This window comes from Pteropus medius, unplaced genomic scaffold (genome assembly GCF_902729225.1).
Source record: "Pteropus medius unplaced genomic scaffold, Ma_sr-lr_union100, whole genome shotgun sequence".
Lineage (NCBI taxonomy): Eukaryota > Metazoa > Chordata > Mammalia > Chiroptera > Pteropodidae > Pteropus > Pteropus medius.
The window spans coordinates 19,417,379-19,445,292 of record NW_024342473.1 but is presented as its reverse complement, the minus strand read 5'-3'; the positions used below and the strand labels follow the sequence as shown (position 1 = coordinate 19,445,292).

The 27,914-nt window shown below is 33.2% G+C and overlaps 1 protein-coding gene and 1 long non-coding RNA gene across 6 annotated transcripts in view; both read left to right on the top strand.

Annotated features, from left to right (window-relative positions):
- TCF12 (transcription factor 12) overlaps positions 1-27,914 on the top strand; it is a 292,841-nt gene that overhangs the window by 2,461 nt on the left and 262,466 nt on the right. The gene's annotated exons all lie outside the window — the stretch shown is intronic.
- LOC120604601 (uncharacterized) overlaps positions 3-27,914 on the top strand; it is a 29,177-nt gene continuing 1,265 nt past the window's right edge. The window contains exon 1 of the long non-coding RNA XR_005653383.1: positions 3-27,914. This is a non-coding gene — a long non-coding RNA (uncharacterized LOC120604601).

The window sequence follows — 27,914 nt, the reverse complement described above, 5'->3', positions numbered from 1 at the left end:
GATGATGCCTAAAATCAAAAACTTATATTTTGATGTTTTATTAGAAAAATATAAAGTGTATTAATATCTTTTTTTATATTATTATTCATGTTCAGTTAAAATCGTAAATAAAAACAAGCCCCAAATGTGGGCTGCTGCTCTGAGATTCATTGATATTTCTATAAGAATTTCGATATGGATTTAAAATTATTTAATTCTTTTCTATGAATTTTTAAATTTGAAATTGTCATGTTTGAGTACATTTAGAAAAGTACTAGAAGAAAATTATTTATGGTCCATGTATGGTCTTTTATTTTCTAATATTTATTTAAATATGTATTTTAAAATTTTTTTGAATTTTCAGCCCATTAGCATTATTAAAGCTGGGGTTCTAAGGAATTGGTAAAATAATATTTAATATATGCACGTGAAAAGGGAATTGAGTCAAGCAATAATTAGTAAGATGTTAATTTTTAAAAATGGCCATTTTCTTAGACGTCTATAGCAAATTAAAAATTTTGTAGAGTTATTTAAAAATGTTAATGGAATAAAAGTTAAAAATAAATGAATAGGAGTTGGATATATTTTCAAATGACACCTATTGGATGACTGAATTCTCTTACATTGAGTACATTAGGATAATGTTTAGAGTAAGTTAAATTAGATTCCTATTCCTACACTAGTGCTGTTTTCTTTAAATTTACTTGTATATTTGTAACTACTGTGCTCTATTATCCCATATTTCTTAAGTATGCATTTTTTCTAACTTATTTAAACTCATGATTTAAAAAAATAAACATTCCAGAAGCAAGGTCCACTCTAGTGTACAAAAACTATAATTTTCTGTCTAACTTAATTTTATTCTGAGTGCTGAGAGACACAATTAAAAAAAAGGAAAACCAGAAAAAAACTAAAGCCATGACAGTATCATCTTAAGAAAACCAGAGTGTCATCTGGATTGAAACTCAGTAATTCCTCTTTGGCTGGTACTTTTATTTCCCCTAGTAAAATGATAATTGATTTCTTAAGATACTGTGAGAGCACAACGTCAGAAGGTTAAATTAATAATAATTTTACCACTTTATACCACTTTATATATAAAAAAATGTTTAAAAAAATCATGCACTAACTTAATTTACTAAAATTCATTTTTAATGATAAAGTTGTAGCTTATAGAGAAAATAATAGCATGTCGTTTAACATTTCAAATTAAGTAAAAAAAAAAGCACTTTGGATTGTAAATATCCTAAAGCTAATGTTATCCTTAATCCAGAGAATATCTTAAAATGTCAACCAAACCTCAACTCTTCTCCCACCTCCTTCCTTTTACTGGCAATCATTTGAAAATTGTCACTTTTGGGGGAGGGGAGGAAGTTATTAATGTAGAAGAGGGCTATATTCCCTTTCTTTACTACTGTTTTGAGTACATCTCAGTTTTTGAAACTAATAATTCTTAGGAGCTTTCAAATTTACTTTGTCTAATACATAGTAGATACTTAGTATATTTCACTAAATGAATAGTGATATCTTATTTCAGGCTGTTCCAGCTTGAATTGTGGAAAATATATTTAATTGACACTCATTGATACCAAGGACAACGACTTCAGAAACTTATTGTTAGAAATGCTTTCTGTTTTTTAGAATAAGGGCAATTAATTTTTTTCACTTTAAAATTAAGAAGGTGAAATTAAAAAGTATGTGTGAACTTGGTGTGTATTACAAACATGGCATTGGAGCAGTTGTGGGGCCTTTCTGTAGCTTGTATCATACGATGAAAAAAATTATTTTCCTTTGTTGTACAAGTAGTCATAATATTTGATTCTTTGGAGTTGGAAATTTTTAGTTTTAAAACTGTTAGACTTGTTAATTATCCATTAAAAGTTTGAATTTAAACACCTGTATTCAGTGGCCATAGTAATAGTTATCTGTGTGGTTTGTTTGAAATTCAGGAAAAAAATAATTAAAAAAAAGCTGTGACCTTCAATTAGTGAATGGATTTAATTTTGGAGAAGGGAAAATGGCATGTGATTATTTTATCTCAAAGTCCATATACTTACTGGTAGATACGGTTTTTCTATAGCCATTTCTTATCTTAAAGGAAATGTCTGAAGGAAATTGGTATAGCAGTACTATTTAATTTATATATTTTATCGATATTTGAATAATCTTGTCTTGATATCAAAGCATATGTAATACATCCTAATGCCTGTTTATTTGCAGCATATAAGGATCTAAAGACCTGACTTTCTTTCTGAAGAGCTGACTTAAAGATTAGACTTTTCTTGTCTTTGGAGTAACATTTGTAAAACCCCAAGCCTTTTACCTCATGAAAACTGTAATTGTACAGTATAATTTCCTTTCTTGATTATTTGTCTTTTTTGAGGATGATTTAATTTCACAGTGGGATTTCTTTTGAGGAATAATATATAACACTTTTAGAATTTTTTAAACTAAAAACATATGCTAGAGTACATGATATTATTTTTAAAATCTTATTCTTAAAGCAAAACTTGTATGATAGCAGACACTTCATCAAAAATCAACGTGGAAAAGATGAATGTGTATTTAATATACTTATTTGTCTTGAGTCTGTTATAATGCCACTACTTCATCGGGTGTTAATTTTCTTTGCGTGATAAGACTGAATTTGTCTACTTGGTATGATAGAGTCTGTGAAGTGTTCTTACAGGGAGCTTGAGAGAAGTGTTTCTTTCTGTAGGAGTTAAAGGTGAAGCATTGTGTTACAGCAGTGTATAAGAGGAAAGCTTGTTGAAAGGATTGACAAAATGGAAATAGTTTAGGTGATTAAATACACTGTCCCCTCCAACTTCAGGGTTTGAGTGTGTAGAACTAAATTGTATTTAATTTTTAGTAGTTTAAATGATTATGTGCTATCTGAAAATTTTCCTTTGTTAGTTTTTGAATCCAAGTAATAAGAGATGTTGGGAGGGAGTGAGATATATTTGTTTTGTGAGCCATCTGTATATATTGAGTTTGTCTGTCTGATATTTCTATCTAGAAAGTTATTTTAATTAGCAAGTAAAACTTTACATTTCCTTATTCAAATCAGACTTTTGAAACTATAGATTGCTTCTTGCCCAAGATTTTTAGAAATAATTCTAAGAACTATTTTCTAGCTCTTAAATTTTAAAAGGTATATAATTTTTTATTCTTTAGTTACTGATCAATTTTGGGGTGGAGAAGTTTTTCATATGTACATAGAGGCTTCTTGAGAATGTTACTGTAGGGCCAGAAAAATAAATTCTCATTAAATTGCTCTTAAGTATTTTTTTTTAATTAAATTTTTTGTTTCGAGGTAATTGTAGATTCCTATGCATTTGTAAGAAACAATAAAGAGATGCCATGTGCACTTTACTAAGTTTCCCACAATGGTAATATCTTGCAAAGCAATAGTACAATATTACACCTAGGTTATTGACAGTGATACAGTCAAGATACAAAAAACAATTCCATCACTACAGGGATTCCTGGTGTTTCCCTTTTATAATTGCATCAACTTCTAAAGTAATTTTTCAAAAATCTATGGTAAGATTATTAAATTATATTGAACGTGAAGTAGGCTTTTCAAATTGCAGTACCATTATTTGAAAATATCAGAGAAATCAAGAAAGAGAAGACAATTTTACCAATATGTTTTTTAATAGTAGTATTAGTAGGAATGGCAATTTAAAATAGAGTGGAAACCAGGTTTGGCCTTTTCACTTAAGGTATTTTAAGGTCAAGAGTAGGGTGTGGTTCATATTGTGTACCTATTAGTGTTGAAGTTTATAATAACTATAATGTGTAGTAATACACACTTGTTCAAATTTAGTGGTGTTATTTGAGTAACTGAAACATCTTAGACATTTGCTTTCAGCAAGCTGTGGTGATGAATAGTGTGGCTAACAGAGTCAATGGGCATGTGATAGAAAGTATAATATTTTAGGATAAATATTGTCTGCTGTTAAGTGGCTCATTTAAGGTAAAAGTTTAGTAGCAAAGGCATCTTAGAGAAAAGCTGTATGTGAAAATACAAACTTGGAAAACAAAAATTAGAGACAAGATTATAACTATTATGTAGTTTTCAGAACAGTTTCTTTAAGTAGTTATTGGCTTATTAAAATGGATTTGAAAAACAATTTGGTTGGATTACATTATTTTAGAGTCTTGTTTATTATGTACAGTGTGGCATACATATAATTATTATTTTTATCCGTTTTCATTAACAATTTAAACACAAGTTCAACTTTCTGTCTTTTAGGCTATCCTTTGGTGTATCATTTTCTTAGAGTTTTTAAGTAATTCTCTTGGAATAGGAAGATAAAGATGAAGATGTGGAACCTTAAATATAAACACAGTTGTTTTCACTCTTTAGATTTAATGGAGTCATCTAGAATAATTTCTTATTAAAAGCCAAATAGTCTTCTCTTCTCGAACAGTTGATAATCATGCCTGGAATGTCATTTAGTGTTGTTAAAGACTTGGATAACTCTTGTCATAGAAGAGTAAAGTAATATTATTAGAAAGGGTCTCCTAAATAAAAAAAAAAAGGGCTGTTTTTGGACAGTGTGTGGGATATCTTTTAAAAAAATAATAGGATTGCTTCTGGCTCTCACTTGAATATGCTTTTTGCATTTATGGAATAAAATGAGAAAACAAATATTTAAATATATCAGTTCAAAAGACTAATGAATGACTTTCTGCTTTGTTAAATAGTTGAGCCATATTTATTTCAGATTTAACAGTTAGCTGCATATTTATTTAGTACCTACTTTGTGCAGCCTGCTGTTCTTGTAGCTTTTGGGAGGGTGGGAAATGGACATAGACCAAAAAAAAGTAGAATCATTTCATTATGTAGTTAGGAAGATAAAATGTAAAGTTATAAGATAGATAAACTTCTGTAACATAAAGTGTCACCAACTGCACATTAATATTGTTTAAATTGAGTCCATGAGAATAAGGATCTGCTGAGAAGTCAGAGAACAGGCCTAAGGAAAACTCAGAGATACTGAATTTAGAGTTGACGTTTGAAGGTGATATGGAAAATGAATAAGGAAAGAACTGGCCTCCTAGGTGTGGAATAGCCTGAAAAGAGACCCTTAAATGGGAATTTGGCTTGCACCAAGGGCCTGTACCATTCAGGGCAAGAGAAGTTGCTTTTTATTGATTACCACTCTTGCACTCCTGGAGGAGTTCATGTTTACATACTATTATTTGGAGCCAGACTGCATAGGTTCAAATCCAGTAATTGCCACTTAATAGCAGGATGATCTTGGGTAAATTACTTAACATCTCAGTGCTTCTCTTAATCTGTAAAATAAGACTAGTAATAGTAGCTGCCTTCATAGAGTTGTTGTGAATGTTGACTGAGTTAATACAGATAAATCTCCAAGAACAGTGCCTGGCACATATTGAGCTGTGGCAGAATGAATTGTTAGTGGTGAGGCAGTAGGATGAGGAAGGCATTTATTCCGGGGGTTGTTGTGCTAATCTAGGTATGAGCTAGTGAAGATTTGGACCTAGTATTAGTATAGGAAGTAGGAAAGAAAAATACCAGAAGAAAAGGATTGACAGAATTTGAAGCATTGAATTTCGGTAGCTAAGAGAAATGACTTAATGGTTATAGTTGTGGCGTAATTGGAGGATGGTAGTCTGGAGGAAATAAAGACGCTGAATTGTTTTGAGCATTTTGAAATCCATGGGACTTAGGACTTTCCTGGCTAACTTGAGGATTTATGAGCAAAGAGTCCAGGGAGATGAGTTAAAGATGTTGGTTAAGAAAAAAACCAAACAGCTCTTTTCTGCCTATAAAATTAATATATAGTAATTGAAAATTGGAAAACAGAAAACCAACAAGGGGGAAAAAACCCACCCATTATTTCACTATCTAGAGAAAATTTATTTCCTTTTAGGTTTTTTTTCCTGTTAGTTATATATTTGCAAAGTTAAGAGCTTAATGATGGTTTCATTTTATCTTTTGCTTTTTCAAATTTCACTTGATTTATAAGGATTTTCTCACATTCTTAAAGATTCTTTATAAACTTGGTTTAAAATTGTATATTACATGGAATGGATGGATATAGCATAGCTTATCAAATCAGTTCTCTTACTGTGTGACATTTAGGGATTTTGTTAATTTGCTTTTTATTATTATAAAAAATGTCATAGTGAACACCATTTTCTATATACTATGCTGTTATCCACACTTGGATTTTCTTTGGATAGGGGATGTAGATTTTGTTTTTTGTGTCTGCAAGTTATAATTAAAGCTAAGTGAGTGAATGAATACCCTTGGGGAAATGAACTCAGAGGGAGATAAATTATCAGGCCAAGGATTGATGCTAATGGTGGAGTTAGAGGTATAATAATAGTGACTTCGGTTGATGATTTAATGTACATATACAGATTATTATTATTCTATGAATGGAGTATATGATGGCATTTCGTGCAGATTTATGTATAAATGAGTTGTATGGTGACTGGAGGAATTCCTGTCATTCTTTGACCTGTGTTTATTGAAATGGAGTGGAATCTAACTGGAGTCAGATCAGTGAGAGAGCCCTTGAATTCTTGACTTTAATAAGAGAGACAGTGTAGTGTACTGGCAAGAACTGGGCTTAGGAGTCAGACAACTGGATTGGAATCAGTGCTTTGAGATTTACTACCTAGATGACCCTAGGCAAGTCATTTAAATGATCTGAACATATTTTTCTCCTTTGTGAAAAGTAGATGATAATGCCTACCTTCAGAATCCTTGGGAGGATCAAATAAAATTATATATTGCTTGTCACATAGCTGCTTCAAAATTGGTAGCTGCCATTATTAATGTGGCCTCTTAAGTAATACTAATGGTAATATTTATTATTAATAGTAACAGAACCACTTTTATAGTCAGTGTTTATTGAATTATTATAATATACTGGGTACTATACTAAGCAATTTACAAGCATTATCTCGTTTTACTTTGGATAAAACAAGATGTTTCCTGGTGGTGAGGAAATAAGGAGGGCAACATATCAAAGTTGCTTTTTAGTGTCACAAAATTTTATGTATTGTTAAAAGTCTAAAAATAAATCAGGCAGAAGAGTAGTTCTGAAAGGTCATCAGGTACCTAAGAACTTTATGTTTTATTTTTGTAGTTGATTTCTTCTCAGTACTGTTATTTTGTAGACTAGATATTGTCTAATGCAGAATAGTGAGCAGAAATGTATACACTTTTTGGAAATCCTCTTCTGTGCTTCAGTATCACCACTTGGATGTAGTATTTTCTTCATATTCTCTCTCCAGCTACTTGAAACTCTTTTTGGAATGAAGTGTCGTCTCAGTAAATAAATGAAATAAGAATTACGTGACCTGAGAGGATAAAATAGCTGGGAGACAGGTTGGAGAGAATGTTAAGCATCTCTAGGGTAGAGCTGCTTCACTTTTTTTTTTTTTTAATGGCAGAGAGGGAACATAAACTCCCCTGGTAGCCTGAAGCAACACATTGCAAGTGAGCAGAAGAAATCTTAAAAATTCATGTGTATTTTACTTTCTGCTTCCTAGGACAAACATATTTGTTGTAATATAAATGTTTTAATTAATCATTGAATAAAACTGAAGTTCTAGTAAGTCGCATTATGTTTAGCTTAAGGCATTGCCTTCCTCCTGTTTTGCTTTGTATCTTTGGGGTTAAGGGCCAGAGTGGAGTGGGATGCAGGCCTATACTATCCTTTCCTTAATAAGAAGCCCAGCTCTAAAGCATATTCTTTAGCTGTCTTTATCTATTCCTGGATCTTTTCTTGCTTCCACAGAAGTCTGTGAAAAGGGATCATTACATTAAGGGGAAAATGGTTTTGATAGGGAGGAAATTGTTGTTATTCTATAAACCAAAGCAGAGATTTGTTAGTAATGTGATTGTCGTTTGAACCTGTTTTCTGTTTCCAGCTAGACCATCCTGTAATTTCTTAATATACCCATGACTTGAGAAGAAAACATATTTTTTAGAGAGAAAGCTTTTTTTGTTTGTTTGTTTCATGTTTAAAATGTGCTCTCAGAAAGACCATGGTGCGTTAACCAAGCTGCTATAAGCTGATTGGGGACTTAAAGATCACTTTTAAAGATCACACGGAAATGAAAACAGATTAGGGTTTGGTTACTAATTTTTATTGCATTGGGTAAGTGACTCAGGGATGAAACCTTCAAAATAAAATCATAAAATGATTTGAGATAAGGTACAGGACAGAAAATTTTACTTTTTAAAAACAACCATTACCATGTCTTACAATATTTTTGGTTATTAAAAATTGAGAAAGTTGGCCCAAGACGTCATTTTGTTATTTGTTTTAGGTAGTAGGAAAGTATCTGAATTTGAACTGAGGGAGTTCTTTGAATTTGAAAGATTATTCCAGTTACCCAAGGAAGTCTCTCTGGATGCAGCCCTTCTCAAAAGTTATTGGTTTATTTTATTCTGGTGGTTTTGTCAGTGAGCCATTGTGAGGCTTTAAAATGAGTAGAGTCAATTCATGATTACTATTCCACCACTTCATTGGTGATTAATGTAGGGAACGCAGGTTGAACTTAATATGATCATGTAACTCCAATCAATGAATAAATATGCTGCTGCTCTCTGCACATTGTGAATAGTGGTGGGATACTGCAGGGATCTCTGCTTGGAAGGAATTAAAGTCATCAAGCTTCTCAGTCCTGGAGACATATGTTGTTTTCAGGTTGTTGGAGATAATTAGAAGGTTTGCTGTGCCACTAGAGAGGAAAAATTTCTAGGCTTACTTTGAATTTATGGCAGAAGCATGAATTGGTGACAAGTTAGTTAGAGAATCTGAGTTTGATTGGGACTCATAGACCAGGAGTGAAAATCTGAGTTCTCCTGAGTTAGCAGGTCCTCTTAGGTTTTCGCAGTTTGGAAGCCCTACTGTATGCATCCAGCTGACTTTGTCATCTATTAGAGGCCCCTCACTTATCTGCTTGGCGTTGACATGCCTAAGGTTTTGGAAAATGTTTTCCAATGTTGGTCCCAATTTGGAATAAAGTTAAAGGGGACAGTTGTTTCATATTGAATCTCTTGGTGGTAACTTACAGTTTGCCAAGTAGGCAAGTAATTTGAGCATTTTCAAAACTATACTAAATATCCTACCTGTTTCTTATCTAAGCATCACCTAGTTCTTTTTGTTCTAGGTGATAGCATCGTTTGTTATATGTCAAGACTACCTTTTATCTGCCAAAGATCCACAATGCCTGATCTATACTTTCGAATTCATAAAAGGTCTGAATCCACACTTTTCCTTTGAATTCAGCATAAATTATTTCTGTGGCAAAATCTGGTCTCTTCTGAAGGGAGGCCATTGACATTCTCTATTTTCCTAGTTATTGTGTGGTTACCAGGTGCTGGGGGAGTGGTTTTTAACATATAGTATATAGTAGTCTATATTTCTTTCTAAAATACGAAAAACAATTTTAAAACCCACCTGGTCCCATGGATTTCTGATAAAGTATTATAGACTTCCCTCTTTTGTGTGTCTCCCAGGTATTGTTTTCAACTCATGTAGTTCTTTGGACTAAAAGTCTGTATTGGAGGCTTTGTTACTTTAAATACAGAAAAAAATTGTGGTGGAATTGTTAAAATAAAGAAAATTCTTCTTAGAATATAGGCTTTTCAGGCTGATCTTTGTCCTTTGATTAGTTCGTTCAGTACATTGGTTCAGTACATTGGCTTAGGAAATTGATTTCTGTTTTGAGGAGAGACAGCCTTTTTCATCTTTTAGGCCAAAGAATGCACTGATATTTCCCTGGTCAGTTTGCAAGGAAATTTTCAATGTGCTAACAGGAGATATATTTATACACATGTACATACATACATACAAGGCACCAAATGATAACAATTCGCATACACACATAAAACTATGATTACGTCCAAAAAGAAGCCTCAATCCTGACCATTCCCAATTTTAACTGCTGCCTAAGAGCAAACAGAGAAAAAAATCCTACCAAGTTATCTTCATGAAGAAAAGAAGCTAAGATATGGTTTTGTAGAGAACAGACAACAAAACAAGTCTTTGGTATTTTTAGTCTCTCCTTTTATATCTGTTAAAAGTTTTCATAGATTAGTAGTGTGATGTTTATTGCTGCAATATATTTATTTAAGGGATCTTCATTAAAACAAATTGTTTTTCATGAGTGTATGAAAATTTCCTCAGGAGCCTGTCATTCATTGGCTTAGTCCCAGTACTATTTAATATAAACTATGAAAGTAGCAATGAAGTGAGTGTGTAATAGACTAGTTTGTTGTGTATCTGTTTTGAGAGGCAGGCAATAGTTGGCCAGAGACTTTTCAGGTTGCCTTGCAACCTTGTTCCCTGTACTGTTCCCATTGTTACTGTCTCAAGAACCATGATACAATGTTGAAAAATTAAGTCCACTTAAATTTGTAAGAGTCTGAGATGCTCTGCTGTAGGAACACAAAAAAGGCCATACAGCCAGGTCTCTCTTGCCTTCACAGTTATATAACCTCTTTTGTCAAGCTTAAAGGGTAGTGCCACAATGAACAGATTCTGGAGGCGTGCTGAATTAGTTGTATAGAAGCAGGACTTTGCCCAGTGAATGGTTGGGTAAGGGGGAGGTGTCTTATTCTTTAAAAAAATCAATAATGAAAAAAGTACTTCATAAATATTTACTCATATGTTATTTACTTCATAATTCTTATAGGAAGTTGGTAACTGTTCATTTTACAGAGGAAATAAGAAAATCAAGAGTGATATACATTTCTTTGTGGTTTCTTATTGCTCCTCATAAGCAGCAAACTGATCAGTTGTAGTTGCACCTGCACTGATACCAATCTACACCAGGGCATGGTTTGCCTTGAGGAATTTAATGTTTCTAATCTTTAAAATTTGTTGTAACAAGAAAGAGGCTTAAGTGGTGTAATGTTGATATTCTCCAAAAGAAAGTGCTTCAAGATTTATTTTTTTAAAAAAGAAAACAGAATAATAAAAATTCTCTTTTTTTTAGTATTGCCAGATATTAAATATAAGCAGCTATAATCTAACATGTCTTTAGGAGAGTAGAATTCTTTTCGTGTGGGGTCTTTTCTTTTCAGCTTTGTCAGACTTTGTGCCTTGGGAAGAAGATGAAATTTGATAGATGTAAAATATTGGAATATTCACATCTATTATTTAGTTGAGGCCATAGAAAAGAATGGTTGCTTCATAGTGTGGAAAATTCTTTATTTTCATTTCCCCTTTTCAAAGATTTAGTGTTTGTTTTGTTAAAAGGGAAGTAAAAGCAGATGGAAAATAGTTATTCCAAGGGTAGTTTAAAAATATTATCAAACATACAAAAGAGATTTTAATGTTAAAATTAAAGTTTGGATAGAGAACTTTCAGTGCATTAAATATAAAATAAAAAATGTTATGTTAACTTCTATAATATTGAGAGGGTGCTGATTAGTCCATTTTCATTTATTTAGACTGGGCTTTCATTATATTGAAGAGCATATGTAGGTATGAGAGAGGTCCTACTAATGCACTTTTTTATTGGAGAATGGTTTGTTTACCAGAGGAAGGGTTTGGAGTCACAGAGTTTTGATTCAGTATTGGCTATACCATTTACTAGATTTTTGATCCTAGGGCTGTATGTTAACTTCTTTGAGTCTTGTTTATCTTATCCCTAAAATGAGAAGAAAAATACTGCCTTAAGGGTTTGTGATAGTGATCAAGTTAAGTAATTTTTAAGGAAATTCTAAAATATGGAGGTTTGTGGTTCTGCATGAATATTAATTGTGTTACTGTGTTAGTGGCATAGCAGCTCTCGAAGGGATTCTAAGCTCAAGGTATATATGGAGAGAGTGACTCTTCATGCAAAACTAATACATTTCAGTTACATACATAACAATTAGTTTTTGAAGATTAAATCAGGTGACAGAGAAGGATGATAGCCTAAGGAACTTAGAGTAGGTAATCCTCAAAATCTTAGAATTCTTCAGGTGAGTTTTTTTTTTTTTGGTAGATGGGGAAGTTAAAGCAATAAAGTAAAAGAAATTCTCACACATATTCTTTGTTAAAACTCCGTTAATTATATCCCAAACCATAGAGCCCCCAAATTAGTACCCTTGAGTCCTTTATTCTCAGTTTGGTTTTTTTAAATGCTGGTTGAGCATCTGTTGTAGTGACAAGGTTAACCCCAGGCTTAAGTAGGTGCAATAGCTGAATAGTTCTTAGGCTAGTCTGCTTTTGCCTGATGGGCAGTAATCTGAACAAAATTTTAATGTTGATAAGTCAACCTTTTAAAGATTTAAAAGTACAGGATGTGGTGGCCTTGGTATACTCCCGAGGGTGAGAGGGTGCAGTGTTGAGGTTGGGAAATGTAAGTGGAAGTCCCGTCTGCTTTATGCCTGTTCTTCAAACAGGGAGGGCTGATTTAGTCTCACCCATAAATGACAGGGTGTCAGGGTTCGGGGCTGTCTGTTGATGCTACTGTTCCAGGGTTCTTTGTGATTAGAGAAGATGAGGGCTCCCCCAGTTCCCAGTACTGCCCTTTTCCATTTAGTGTGTTTATCTGGGTATATAAAACACCTGGCACACCTTTTATTTGGAAATAAAAGGTTTTCTTGACTATGTGCTTATGGGATTTTATTGTTGAAATCTTTCCTTTATATTAAAGAAGGAAATCAGCAAATGGGGTAGCTTTGATGGAGGCCTGGGGCCTCGTGGGCTCCATAGGAGCCATTTGCTGATTGTTCCTCAGGATAAGACAATGAGTGGGTTTGGGTAAGATGGGTTATAGGATAATTTGGCAGTCACTTGACTGGAGCTGAGAAAGTTTTGGGGCCTTTAGTCTTTGGGTTTCCCATTGTAATAACTCCTAATGCTTTCTTGAAAGATTTGTATTAAATTGCAATGATATGAGAGTAGATGATAGGTGAAACAGCAAAACTAAAGACTTTGGGGATGGAGAGCAAAGGTTCCTGAATATAACTTCTAAGAACCTTGGGGCTAGGTGAAGTAGCATATTTTTCTTGCAGAGGTAATTGACTTCTGCATTCCTGCTGCCACCTTTGTAATCTGTTACTACACGACTGAACATTGCAATAGTGTCCTTACTTGGTCTCCTTGCTACCCGTTGCTCTCTCTTTTAATCTATCTTGGTCTGCTCAGGCTGCCATAGTAAATACCGCAGATTAGGGGCTTAAACAATAACAATTTATTTTCTAACAGTTCTGGAGGCTGAAAGTCAGATATCAAGGTACCAGCATGGTCAGGTTCTGGTTCTGACTCTTGCTGGCTTGTGGATGGTGGCTGCCTTCTTGCTGTGTTCTCCCATAGCCTTTCCTCAGTGTGTGAGTTAGTGGAGGTAGAGGGAGAGAGAACTCTGGCCTCTCTTTTTATAAGGGCACTAATCCCATCACAAGGGCCCCACTCTGATGACCTCATTAACTCTACCCTGGTTACCTCCCAAAGGCCTCACCTCCAGATACTAGCTTCAGTGGGTGAATTTTTTGGGGATACAGACATTTAGTCCCTAACACAATCCTCATATTTTTAAAACATCTTCCTCCTGTGATGTCTTATAGTCTACATTTGTTCCCTATCAGCTATCAAAACAATCAAAAGTCTCACCTTGGCATTTAAGTTCTTTCATAGTCTGATGGAAATTTGGGTTATTCCATTTTACGCTCACTGCTTCCCAGTGTGAATTGTATGATTCCATTGCAGTGGTCTCCTTACCTGACCTTCTGCCTCTAGTTACTCTTTTCTCCCAAACTGGGATACTGTCTTGGCGTTGTTGTGCCATTTGAACCCTCATTTCTTTATGAAATCTTTTCTAGCTATTTCAGGTCATAATTTTGTAAAAAGCCTCCTTCAAATCCTTTAAGGACTCTTAGGTGAAGGAAAGTATGGGTTCTTTTTTTGCCCCTGAAGGCAAAGCTAAGATTAGTATGGCAGTTATGGCTAGTAGATTTTGAATCCAATCAGTTGTACCTAGACAGCTTTGTGAGTCTAATCTTAGAAGTTTAAAAGAAGACTGAAGCCTACTTCTGATGATTATTGGACAAAAGATTTATGTTTGTAGGAGTTGTACTCTGACTTCTGAGTTCTTTGTAACCCTAAAATTCTTTAAACTACTTCCATCTTTTAAAAAATTGTATATATATTAGCCATATTATAAGCTCCCAGAAAGCAAAGATAGTGTTTTATACTTGTTTTTCTTCAATGTACCCTACTTTGAGGTCAGTAAACACCTGGTGATTGACTATTTTTAGATTTAGGGATATTTGATAGGTTGGTAGAAAGATTAAACTCCTTAAATTAAATTTCCCAGATTAAAGTTACTAAATTGCATTTTTCTTTTCTAGCATCAGCTTACATAAGTGAGGCTTTAAGGAAGCACTGAGCTTGTGTAGATTAACTAACTGGAGTCCTGAGGTGCTCATTTATTAGAATAAATACATTTTACCTGTTCTGTTATTCCAAAAAGATCTTAGCTCATCCAAGACCCCACATTTAAACATCAGGGTTGAGCAAGAAGTGGCCAAGTGGTAAACCTGTTGAGATTGTATATGAACACAACTGCCTCTACCGAACCACAGCCAGCCTGGCTCTGAAAAGCAAAGAGAAGTGATACTTTCATAGAGTTTTTTTTTCACAGGCTTTTGTCACTTTTGTTCTTTAGTAATGTCAGATTGTGGGAAGAATAGCTTGTCTGATTCTGGGATTCATTGGATGGAGGAACTCAGTTGTATAAGGACCATAGGAACCAGTTTACCACAGTCTGAAAATCAGTAGAGGGCCAAAACCTTGCAAGCGATACTTTTCCTAAAACAACATGGACTTTTGCCAATTGCGTTGAACCATGGAAGAGAGGTTGTAATGATCTAGCATTAGAATAGATGTGGGGAAACATCCATAAGAGCAGAAAAAGATGATCTTATTTAATGGAACTGAGTCCATTCACCTGCCTAATTTGTGAGGAAGGTCAATTCACTTAATGCTTCTAAATCATCTTCAGTTTGAGAATTTGGGCCAAAGCTACTTTTGTTGACTGTAGAAAATATTTGTTGGCTTTCTATTTTGAAGTTAGGCTACAGATCTAGATGTGATGTCTTTGACAACTGTGTCTGTCTGTCTCTGTCTCATCATGTGTCTATCACCCATCCATCCATTTTACCATCCACTCATCCATCCATCCATCTATCTATGTAATTTATGGTCTCTCTGTCCATCCGTCCGTCCATCCATTAATCATCTATCTAACTAGGAATTGAGTTTACCACTCTGATGTAATTTGGAGCTTAAATGTTACCTTCCTATGTGGAATTTGGAAAAATCTTGTTTCAAGAGAAACATTTATTGAAGGTTAAGGAGTTTTGTTAGGAGAGACAGACCTAGGACTGTATCAAGCTTGAGATATGATCTGGATGATAAAGATCATAAAAATTCTCACCTACCTCAACAAAAATTCTCCATTGTAAGTTTCTCACTTACTTAAGGCCACTTTATTTGAGCTATTGGCTGCTAGACTACTTTTATATGTCTCAGTTCTCATATAGCTTAACTTTGTAGGATATATTTTGTGTAGTCTGATGGAATGGTTTTTATTTCAAGTAGTAACTTTCATTGTTTGTAAAACCTGCAGATTTCTGAGATGCCACCTTTATAGACTTAAGGTTGATTTTTAGTTCTCTGAAAGTGTCCATTTGCTCTCTGTGAAAGAAGCAGGTTTGCGTGTATTCAGTGAGTCTAAAATGAGATAATTGGTATTTTTACTATTTGAATGGGGGCTTTGTATTTTTGAATTCTGTGAAACAAAGCTGTGTTTGTAAACATTTCAAAACTATAAATGACACTTTTTTTTGGTGAAGATGTTAACTGAATAGCAAGAAAGTTCAGAAAAAAAGGAGCTTTTGTTAACATTTAATAATAATCTAACTGTTTTCATTGACTATCTCATTAATGTTTAAAGAGTTCCTGATTATAGAACTTTTTGTATTAAAAATAATCTTCAGATTAGGTTGTGGTAGGAAAATATTTTCTTGATATCCAGCGTCCTATACTTGATATCCAATGTCCTATAATTTGAGGTTTTCAACTACTGTCTTGGTTTAGAGGAATGTGTCATAAGCAATGTACTCCAATGTAAAAATAGTCTTGGGAAACTGTTTTTAGCATTTGTTTAGTGCTCTGATGTAAGATGAACAAGTTGCTGTGGTAATGGACTAATAACAAATATTTTGGTTTGGCTCAACTGGTTTAGGTATAAATAAATGGTATAAAAATGTTCAGGCAAAATCCAAAGTGAGTCTTCAGATTTGTAAAATAAAGTGGTTGATTTTATATTTCCCTGTAATTCTTTCTTATTTTAAAGATTTGTTGCTATTCTAATGAAGTTGTCTGTTTAGGTATGAAAGTATTATTTCCAGAGGAAGTGTAATATTTTTATTTGTTTTCACTAATTTCCTAGGTGACATGGGAGGAAAGTGTTAAATTTTAAATTAATTTAGAAAGCCTATATGTAAATGGTATATTTTAGTAACTACTTTTGAAAAACTATAAAAATACAAGCCAAAGCTAAAATAATCTGAACAGTTTAGAAAGGTATTTGGTGGAAAACTAAAGTTCTGGTCATTTATTTCTATTTCCCATTCCCACTCCCTTTGTAGAGATTGACTTTGTTTCTTAGAGTTTTTCATATGTAAACGATGAGTAGCTTTTTTTTTTTTTTTAAACAGTAGAGAACCATAGTTCTTCAACTTAACCTTTTCAAATTTAACAAAAGAGGGAGTGTAGGGGATGTAAAGGATGTTCTTGAGCCTATATTGATTTTAGTAGAATATTTGATTTTCTAAAATATGTGGAAAGATTTGACCTGTTATAGAAAGTGACATATTTGTACAATACACATGACTTAATGAAGCTAAAAAAACCCCAAAACGTTAGCATTTGTTGGCAGTCTTAAGATTCCACTTTGACCAACTTAATTGTTCTCCCTTTGAGAAAACAAACTCTGAAATGAGTTTTATTGTAATAGGAAGCATTCAATAAGATTTAGTTCTTTCTGTATAGGCACTGTGTGTAGGGCACACTTTTACATGAATTATTTAACATAATTTTCATAATAAATCTGAGGCAGATTTAGTTTTACTCACATTTTTGCAAATGAGGAAATAGGCTTCAGGTGGTTTGAGTAACACAGCTGCTAAGTGGCAGAATTAGATTTCAAAGCTGACCCATACAATTTTGTAGTAGTAGCTACTTATTCAGATTGTTAAAAAAAAAAAAGTCTCATGGGCAGTTGTCTAATATCCTGTTATGAAATATAGTTATTTAATATCAAAATTTGGTGAAGTAATTCATGTTAAAATGTGCTCAACGATGTAATAGCATCATCTGAGGAGCTTTTAACAAATATCTATTCCTGGATTCTGCACCCAAGATATGCTGATTGCATGGATCTGGGGCAGAACCTAAGAATCAGAATTTAACAAATTGCTACTTAATTGTTAAGCAGCCAACCTGGTTCCAGTTTAGAACCTCTGGAGTGTGTGCGTTTCAAATTTATGAATATGAAGTTTCAGTTCTCCACTTGTTTTTTCTCTGAAGATAATGAACCATTACTTTGTAGAAACATGTGAAACTTGAAAGTTCATTTAGTGATGTGTTAAAAAAAAACTAAACTTCATCTTATTGAACTGTATTATATATTGTGCTATAAGGACTTATTTTCTTCATAGGCCACACTGTAGCCAAAGGTGAGTTAAACTGAAGACTTTATCTTGTCTCTTGCAGAGGCGAATCCTGTGGAAACATTTTGTAAATACACTCTCAAATGTATAAACAGGAAAACAAAATTATGTGATCAAGATTGAAAAGGCTCTAGAAATGGGTTGTCAGTTTCATTTTCAGTTGAGAGAATGATAATATTTATCCAAAGAAATAAATTGTGGATGAGATCTCTTGTCTTGTCATTGCTTTAAATGTTGAGCTTTGATTACTATGCTTCTGAGGCAAGATAATTAAAAAAAAAGAAAAATCGCTTGGTAGCTTTTTATTTTTTGTATTTTCTTCTGCATTTTGGTAAACCTGGATATAGGCAGTGAAAAATCTTGCCTTCTTTAGAAATTCTACTTGCTGTGAGCCAGAGAGGAAAGATTGGCGGTATTTCTGGCATTGGTAATTTTTAGTGCACAAAGTATTTTCTTACAATATTGTTTTTTGGTGAGGTTTCCTACCGTGGGGACAGTGAAGTTTCCAAGTCCATTAAATTCAGTAAACACTATTTATTGAGTTACATTAACTGCAAAATACTGTGGGATATAGAGAAAAGAATATGATAAAGTCTGAGTAAACACTGGTAAATAAAGTTACTCAGAGGAAGGGGTTAATTCTTCCATTTGATATATTAATATTGACAGCTTAACAATATTGAATTTTCCAATATATGAACATGGTGAATCTCTACTCATTCACATCTGTAAATCTTCCTTGGCATTTTTTTGCAGTTTCAGTATAGAGGTCTTGTGCATATTTTGTTTAATTTATCCATAAGTGTTTTATGTTGTTTAATTCTGTTATACATGGTATGTAATTTTTTTCCAATTATTTGTTGCTGTTGAATAGAACTACAGTTGATTTTTCTATATTAACTTTGTGTCCTGTGACTTTGTTAAATTAAATTCACTTATTAGATGTAATAACTTTTTTTTTTAATGGATGCCTTAGGATTTGATATTATACAGTCAGGTTCCCTGCACATTAAGACTGATATATTTTTTCCATTCTAATCTGTCTATCTTTTATGACTTAGGATACCAGCTATCATAGTAAATAAATAATGTTATATAGTAGTGGTGAGAGTGAATATCTTTTACTTGTTCTCAAGTTTGGGAGAAAAGCATTCAGTTTTTAACCATTAAATATTTAAAGTGTAGGTTTTGGTAGATGTCCTTTACAAGGTTGCAGAAATACATTTGTAATCCTAGTTTCCTTTTTTTTAAAAAAAAATCATGAATGCATTGAAATTTTGTCAAATGCTTTTTTGAATCCAATTGAGATCATCAGATGGATTTCTTCCTTCTTTCCATATAGTGAATAGCATTGATTGATTTTTGAATGTTAAACCTTGCTCTTGGAATGAATTCTACTTGGTCATGATATATTATTTTTATAGTACTGAATTTAATTTGTTAGTATTTTGTAAGGACTTTCTATGTCTATATTTAGGATGAATATTGATCTGTAGTTTTTTTCTTTTTCTTTGGTACTGTCTGTTTTGGTTCTGGCATCAGGATCATGCTGGCCTCATCAAATGAATTAGGAAATGTTCCTTTATTCTCTTGTTTTTGAGAGTATTTGTGTGGAAATCACGATTTGTCTTTCTTAGGTATGTAAAAGAATTCATCAATGAGGCATTCTAGGCCTAGTATTTTCTTTAAAAGGTTTTAAATTGTGAATTCAATTGTTTTAGTTGATTTAAAGCTACTCAGATTTTTTATTTCTTCATGAATAAGTTTTTGTAATTTGTGTCTTTCAAGGATTCTTTCCATTTTATTTGTTATTAAGTTTATTGGCCTAAAATTATTCATAGTATTCCATTAGCTTTTTATTGTGAAAAGTTATGTAATCATGTTTCATCTTTCCCTTTTGATATTGGTAATTGTGTTTTTTCTCTTTTTTTGGTCTTAAAAGAGAGTTTATATTTATCCACATATTTTCTATTTCCATTATTCTTCATTCCATTATATATATCCAAGTTTCTATCTCATCTTATTTTCTTTCTGTCTGAAATTTCTTATAGTGCAGAACTGTGGACAATGAATTCTTTTTACTTTTGCCGGTCTGAAAAGGTTTATTTTGCCTTTATTTTTGAAGGCTATTTTTTCTGGATATGGAATTTTAGATTAACTTTTTTCTTTTGACAAGTTAAAGATCTCTATTGTATTTTTGGCTTTCGTTGTTTCTCATGACCAGTTTTCAGTAATTCTTATCTTTGTTTCTTTCTGTGTAATATGTTTTTGTCCCCTCTGGCTGCTTTTAAAATTCTCTTGATTTTAGTAATTTGATTATGAGATTCCTGCGTGTGTATGTATGTGTTTGATATGTATGTTTATAGTGTTTTATCAAATTTGAAAACATATTGGTCATTGTATTGGCACATGTTTTTTCTTATAGGACTCCAATTACACATATGTTAATTCTCTCGATATTATCTTACAGGTTATTAAGTTTCTTTTTTTTTTTTTAGTCTTTTTCTTTCTAGTTCAGTTTTAATAGTTTCTATTATTATTGCGTCTTCAAGCTACTGGTCTTTTATTTTATAGTATCTAATCTGTTGTTTATCCTATCCAGGAAATTTTTCATTTCAGCTAATTTCTTTTATTTCTGAAAGTCCCTTTTTTTTTTGGTCTTATATCTTTCCTTATGGTGATCCTGTTTCACTTTAAATCATCGAGCAATTTGTAATAGCTGCTTTCAAGTCTTTGCCTAATATTATCACCTTTTTATTTTAGGCCCGTTTCTATTGACAGATTTTTCTTCTGGTTATGAGTCACATTGTTGTGCCTTACATGTCTGGTAAATTTCGATTAGATTCTAGACATTATGAATCTAACATTGAGTGTTTGTATTTTGTTGTCTTCTTTTAAAGAGTGTAGGACTTTGTTATGACAGGAAATTAAGTTACTAGAGATCAACTCAATCCCTTCAGTCTTGTTTTTAAGCTTTTTTAAGGTGAGTCTAGAGTAACTTTGACGTTAAGAGTAGTTTACCCTGTTACTAAGGCATCACCTTTCTGAGGCCTTTACTTAAATGCCTCAACTTTTCAGTGTTTATGCACTACTCTACTTCCAACTTAAAACATCTCCCAGTCCTGTGTGAGCTCTGGGAATTGTTGAACTTAAAACTCCTTGGTCATCTCTTGGCTGCTTTTGTGGAGTTTTACACATGCTTGAGTAACATACTCAAGGGGACCCCATGCAGATTTCTGGAGATCTTTCTATGTATAGCTTTCTCCCTTGGATCTCTGGATCTCTGGATCTCTGCCCCACAAATCCAGCTGCCTTTGCTTCTCAGAATTCTGATCTCTGTCCCCTCAACTCAGTGGTACTGCTTTGCTCTGCTTGACATCCCCTTCCTACACGATGATCTGCAGATTCCTTCTAATCAGGAGACCAGGATGATGGTAGAGTTCACTTAGTTTGTTTCCCTTTTTTCAGGAGTTAGTCTTACATTATTTTCTAATTTTCTGATTATTTGCAGTGGGAGATTAAATTCAGTCTCAGTTAGTATATCATGGCTTAAATCAGAAGTGTCCCCCTTTGTAGGAAGGTAAATGCAGCTAATAGAAAATGTGTAATAGGAAGAGTGGAGGCAGAGTTCTTGGATGAGGGCCGCATTCAAGAAGCCAGGACAACCACATAAGTCTGGCCAGGTGTTACACTGCATTGTAAATGATGGCCCTGGAGGTGTGAGATACACAGTTTAAGTGATAGCTTTGCATGGAGCAAAGCTGGTAAGGATACAAGTGAGAGCATGCAGATGTGAAATTGATAAAACCTCATCTTAATTGAGTTAGTAGTGTGAGGTGGAGTGGGCCATCCGAGATGATGTCAAGGTTTTGTGTGATTTATCACTGTGGAGGTAAGTAAGCACTATTCACAAGGATTTCATGAGGCTTAAATGAGATCATGCATGTGAAAATACTTTCTAAATGACAAAGCAATTTGAAGTATTGTTTATTGCTAAAGTTTGTTCTCTGAATCTCTACAGACAAGTCTGAATAATGTTGCTCTGGTGTCATAGTGATCTGAAAAACTTACTGTAACTCCAAAACATCAGAATTCATCTGCCGGGCAAGTTTTCTTCCTTTCTTTGAAGAATTTAGTCAGTATAAGTTTCCTAGCTTCAGGGCAATCTGTATAAGATAACTCTTTAAAATCCCTTCACTCCAGAAGAGACTATTAAGACAAACTGGAGTAAATACCAGTGGAGTAGTAAATACCAGTGATATTTTGTGTAAGTTGAGGAAGTTAAAACATTGTTCTTAATGGTGCAGTCACCTCAGAATGAAACTGAGGGCTGAAGTTTATGACAAAATCAGCTCAGAAGTCATAGTCAAAAGTACAGAAGTGACAACAGCTTTTAAGGCTTCTGTAGAATATGAATATGTTTTACTATTATAAGCATTTCCACCCCATTCACCTTCTCTGTGTTCTACATGCACTTATCTTCCTATGTCATTAGAGGGAAGAGAATGCTTACACTTTTCCATGGTAAGAACACAAAAAGTCCCACTCTTTCCCTAGATAAATCATAACCTATAAGACATGGACAATAAGGCTTGAATACAGATTATCTTCAAGTTAACTGATTTTCTCTGTTTGATTTCTCTTGATTCTAACCAGATTTTGTTTGTGACTCTGCGTGAGAAAAAATGTCCAGTTTCATGATTTCCAGAAATGGCCATTTCACAGTACCCTGAAAAGGCAAAACAGTTGTTACCTTTTAAAAATATAGTTGAAATCCTTGCTTTTATTTTTATTCATTCCATTAAATTGTCTTAAAGTCTATTTATGTTTTTAAGTGTTTAGTTTTCATCTCTAGAATTTTGATTTGTGTCTTTGTATCTTCTATATTTCTAAACTTTGAACATATGGAATAGTTTATAATAACTTATTTAATATCCTGGTCTGTTAATTCTTATATCTATGTCAGTTCTGGTTGAATTTAATTGATTTTCTTTTCTTCTGTATGGTTTTTACTTTTCTGCTACTTTATGTGCCTAGTAATTTTTTTTTTTTTATTATTACATTCTAGATATTGTGAATTTTACATTGTGGGTGCTGTATAATTTTGTATTACCAAAAATATTCTTGATCTTTGTTCTGGGATGTAGTTAAGTTACTTTGAAACAGCTTGATTCTTTCTGGTCTTGCTTTTTAAGATTCTTTAGGTGGGTCTAGAGCAATGCTCGGTTTAGGATTGAATATTCCTCACTCCTGAGGGAATCAGTTTTGTGTACTATGCCAGTGCTACAGGACTCATGCAGTTTTCCAGGCTGGGTGCTAGGAGAACAGACACTATTATTGGCCCTCTGTGAGTGCCTGGCACCTTTTATCTTTTGGGGTTGTTCTTCCTCTGGCCTCAGGTAGCTTCCTCACATGCATGTGCTGAACAGTACTCAAAGGGAGCCCTCTGCAGGAATTTGTTTGTTCTCAGTGCTGCTCTCTGGTTCTCTCTCCTACTCACTCTTGTGAGATTCATGTCCACGTCCTCAGCTCACTGAGTCTGTCAGTCTTCATCTTCATTCCCCCTCCCTGTACCTCAGCCTGGAAACTTTCAAGTCAGAAAGTTTGGCCATTTGTAGGACTCATCTAATTTGTTCTTGCCTCCTAAATATCACTGTCCTTTGTTGCTTGTAGTTCAGTATCTTAATCATATGTCATTCATTTTCTCCATTTTATGCTTTTTTCAGGCAAGAATGTTTTCTAGTCTCTTTCTCCCTATTACTCTTATCTTTCTGGAAATTAAGTTCAGCCTATTTACATTTAAATTAGTTTTAAAAAATAAAATTCAGTTCCTCAGTTGCACTAGCCACATTCTAAGTATTTAATAGCCACATGTATCTAATGGATACCATATTGGAGAGTACAAATATAGATATTTCCATCATTGTATAAAGTTCTGCTGTACTGTGCTTGTGCTGCATTAGGCCATGTATTATATACAGTGTGCTCACGTACATAACAAAAGCTTACATAAAAACTGTAATTAGATTTATGTTTTTTTAACATAAACATAGTGATTAAGTTTATGTTTAAATTAGGTTTCTGTATTTCTATTTACACAAAGAATTCTAGTTTTTTAGTTTTGAGTTACCAAATTTATATTTCATATCTAGCAGATTGTGAAATTTGGAATGGGTTTCAACTTAAGTGCTTTTTCTCTGTATTATGCTGTCTTCCCAGAGCAGGGTGAGACTACTCTGGATTGTTTGGTCATGTCTTATTTTGAAATTTTTTGTTTGTTTCTTGTGGCAGAGATTATTCCAATTGATAATATTCCAGCCCTTTATATTCCCAGGCCTGTTTAAATACTTGTTTATTCAGAAAAATATTTGAGCACTTACTATGAGTCTGGCATTTTCTTTGGTATACGTGGATGAAAGACTACTTTTTGCTGCAAACCTATGAGTATCCATTGTTTCCATAGAGAGGTTATAACCCCTGAAAGTAAAATGGACCTATATCCTGAAAACTTAAACTGTATTTCCAGCCACTCTACCATTTGAGATGTGGAATGGCACAATCAAGCTGCCTTATAATCTTAGTGAAAAATAGTGTTCCTCTTTCCTTAGTGACTGTCAGAGCTATTTCATGTCGATAGCAAAGTCTCTAATGGTTTGATGAGAACTATTGAAGAGCTATGATTGTTAGTTAACCAACGGAATTCTTTAAAAATGGGAGCAAGAATCCAGTCTTTATAGGGGAAACACTTTCCACACAAAGGAAGCCATTTTCTTCCAGGAGTCTCTAATCATTGTAAATTGAGAAATTGGAGACAATTTAACCAATATTTAAGTTTCTCGTTTTGAGTTGGCTGTTTAATTTACTTAGTTGTTAAGAAAAAGATTTCACATTCAAGTATCAAATGATTATTAAAATGGTTATTTTTATTGTTTACCATTTAATAAAATTGTTTAAAAATAGGTCATGTTTTGGTAATGGTACACACAAATATCGAATTAGAAGATGTTCAGAGGCATCTGTTTCATTTAACTTTGGTTTTAAAAAGAAATAGCAAGATGAATGTTTAAATTTTTGACATGACAATCTGAAATATCTAAATAACTGCTATAAAATATAGTGCATATCTTTTACAAATAAAATTACTATCTCTCTGAGTTGTAAAGCTTGAAAGTGCATTTGTCACATATGTGATTTATTTGTATTCTGGCTTATACTCAAAAGAATTTGAGTTGGACACATGCACTGCTATAGAAAATAAATGATAAAGTTAAATTTACTAACTAGTAGTATATATTTCTTTTTAGTAGTGGTTTTATTAATAACTGGATTATGGAATTCGGTTTAAATTGTTTGGCAGTAGTCCTATTTTAAATAATTTAAAAAGTGTTACAAATGTGTGGAACAAAATTCAGGCTTTCAGGGGTTTGCTTTGATATTCGTGGTATTTTGATAGCTGTATTCAAAAGTACTTTTGTTAACCTAAAGCTATTTTAGTGCCTTATCCTAATTCTTTGAGATATAAACTAATCTTTGAGATTAGAGAAAACCATTAGTTTAGTAAATAAATGCCTACTGTATGCTAAGTATTGCTAAATGAGGATAATAAAGATGGATATGGTCAGTGTAGTTCTGTATATCTAATAGAAGAGAAATAATTGTAATAATAATTAATAATTGTAATACAAATATAAACCTTTTGGATTCTTGTAGACATTTTAGAAAAAATACCTATGAAAAAATTCTTAATGAGTAAATAAATGGGTTCACAGGTCAGTCTTTTCTTCCTTATATATCTAACCTGTTAAAATAAGTACAGGACTATATAGTTATATTTGTATAAGCAATCCAAATATCTTAGAATATAATATCTAGCACTGTGCAGTCAAACAGATAGTACTCACGTAGTATGTGTTACTAAATATTTGAGGGAATAAATACCTATGAAAACTGTTCTTCTTAAGGCTTTGTATCGGTAATAGATAACTTATGCTTTCTATCATTTTTAAACTGCAGGCCATTACCCATTAGTGGGTTGAGAAAACATTTTAGGGATTGCACACAGCGTGATAAAGAAATGAGAGAGAACAGAAGCTATGAGAATGTATCACATACATCTAGAGGATTGTTTCTATAAAATTTTAGTTTGTTATATAAATATACATTTGTGTACACTAGGTGGTGATGTAAAAATATATTTATCAGTGGATTGTGGTAGGAAAAAACAACAACTTTCAAAGCCACAGCTTTAGTAGTTAATTTTAGCTGCTTTTAAAGTGCTGGTCTCTACTATTTTGTAAGGTGTGAAAATGATTTGATTTGCATATCTGATGTGTGGTGAGTTTGGTCCTTGTTGATGCGCTTTGCAAAATGCTAGATAGGCACTGTGGTTTAAACTCTACTCCAGATTTTTTTGCATTAGATAAAAGGTCTGTAACAACTTTCTTTGTTCTTTTGTCTTTGTCTTTAAGGTCACTGACCTTTAACTCATGTTAGCTTCCTCTAAAGAAAGAAGGCTGCTCTATTAGCTTTGGAGGCAGTAGACATTTCTATTGGTATTAAAGAAAAGATCCCAGATATATGACGAGAGACTAGAATGTAATTATGTTAAAACAAAAACAAAAAACAGTATCAAACAGGAGAAAATTTAGTTAATGATGTAACCCGCCTAGGCCTCAGTTTGAAAAAAAGAGGAGGTTGTTATTTGATCTCTCAGGTTACTTTCTGATACAAATTTGGAACTACTGGACATCTTTACATTTCTTTCAGCTCTGGACTCCTACTAAATATTTGGAATGATAATATGAACAGCTTGATTTTCAGGAATTCAGAACCACTAATGAAGTAGAAATGAACTGTCTTTCTTAATATGTGTGCATTTAAATGACTTTACAAGAGCCTGTGTACTGTTCGACAAAGTTTATATAGGAAAATTAAATGCTCATAGCCTGTATATTGGAAAAAAACACTTTAGAACTTTCCCTGAAGTGAATGTTTCTTTGAAGCATATTTAATTTTTAACAATGTGTCAAGGCCTTTTTTTGCTCTCTATAGGATTATTTTTTGAAATTATAATGAAGTGATTTTAATTGCAAAAAAGAATTCAGCATTTAAATACTATGAAACTTTCATTTTCTAGAAATACATATGTCTTAAAATGAGGTTATTTTCAGAATCCTAGATCATTGCCCTTTTTGCTTTTTTACATTACTTGATTTTTGGATTTTATTGTCATGGTATTAGCTGCTAACTTGAGGACTACTAGAACATAGAAAACACAGTTTACTTGATTTAGGAATGTGGGGCTGTATAAGTTGAACAGAGATGGAAAAACAATTTCTTTAGGTCCGAAGTATTTTACATCTAGAAACATACCCTCAAACTCTGGCTGTAATTTTGCCATGCGTGCCATTTATTAGCAGATATATTCTTTCTGAAAGTTTTGACAGTATACTATAGAAATGGTTTCAGAGTTTCTGCTCTTTCTTTCTAAGGAACCCTTTAATTCTAGGCAGAATTTAACTTTGTTGGTTTTGATAAGGTGTTACATCTTCAGTCAGAGTAGGAGATATTATTAACCAGACATAGTACTATGCCTGTACTGTTTTTCTTTTTCTTTTATCTTCACTTAATATTTTTTAGGAAAGTGTTTTGAGATATTTGAAAAGGGAGAAATCTTTCAGTGTTTTATTTAATTGGCCTTCATTCTTTAACACATCTGCTTTATAATATGAAAAGGGGTTCCCAACCACAATCCTCCCTCCCCCTTTCTGGATGCAGCTTTTATTTTCAAGTAATCCTGGTTCTCTATGAACTGTAACATGCTGTTGATACCTTGTATTACAGCAAGTAAAAATTGGTACTGTTGTGACAGGATATACCCTGTGCCTCAAGGAGGAATCAGGCAGAGTTTGAACATTGTCCCATGTATGTATCATAGGGTGTCAGCTGACTGGGTTTCCAGAGAACACAAGATTGCCATGGCAACAAAAGCTCTTTGAAGGCAGAAATCTTGGCAGAATGGTTGGGTCTTTTGAAGTGCTGGGTGTGTTGATAGGAAAGGATCCAGTCAGCAATAAGCACACAACTGTAGGCCAGCAGTCAAGTAAAAATAAGCACTTAGTCTTTAGCTTTAACTTGAGGGCAGATATATTTTGTTTCTTCCTTAATGCTAATCTTCCTTCAAAACAAATATTTATATGAG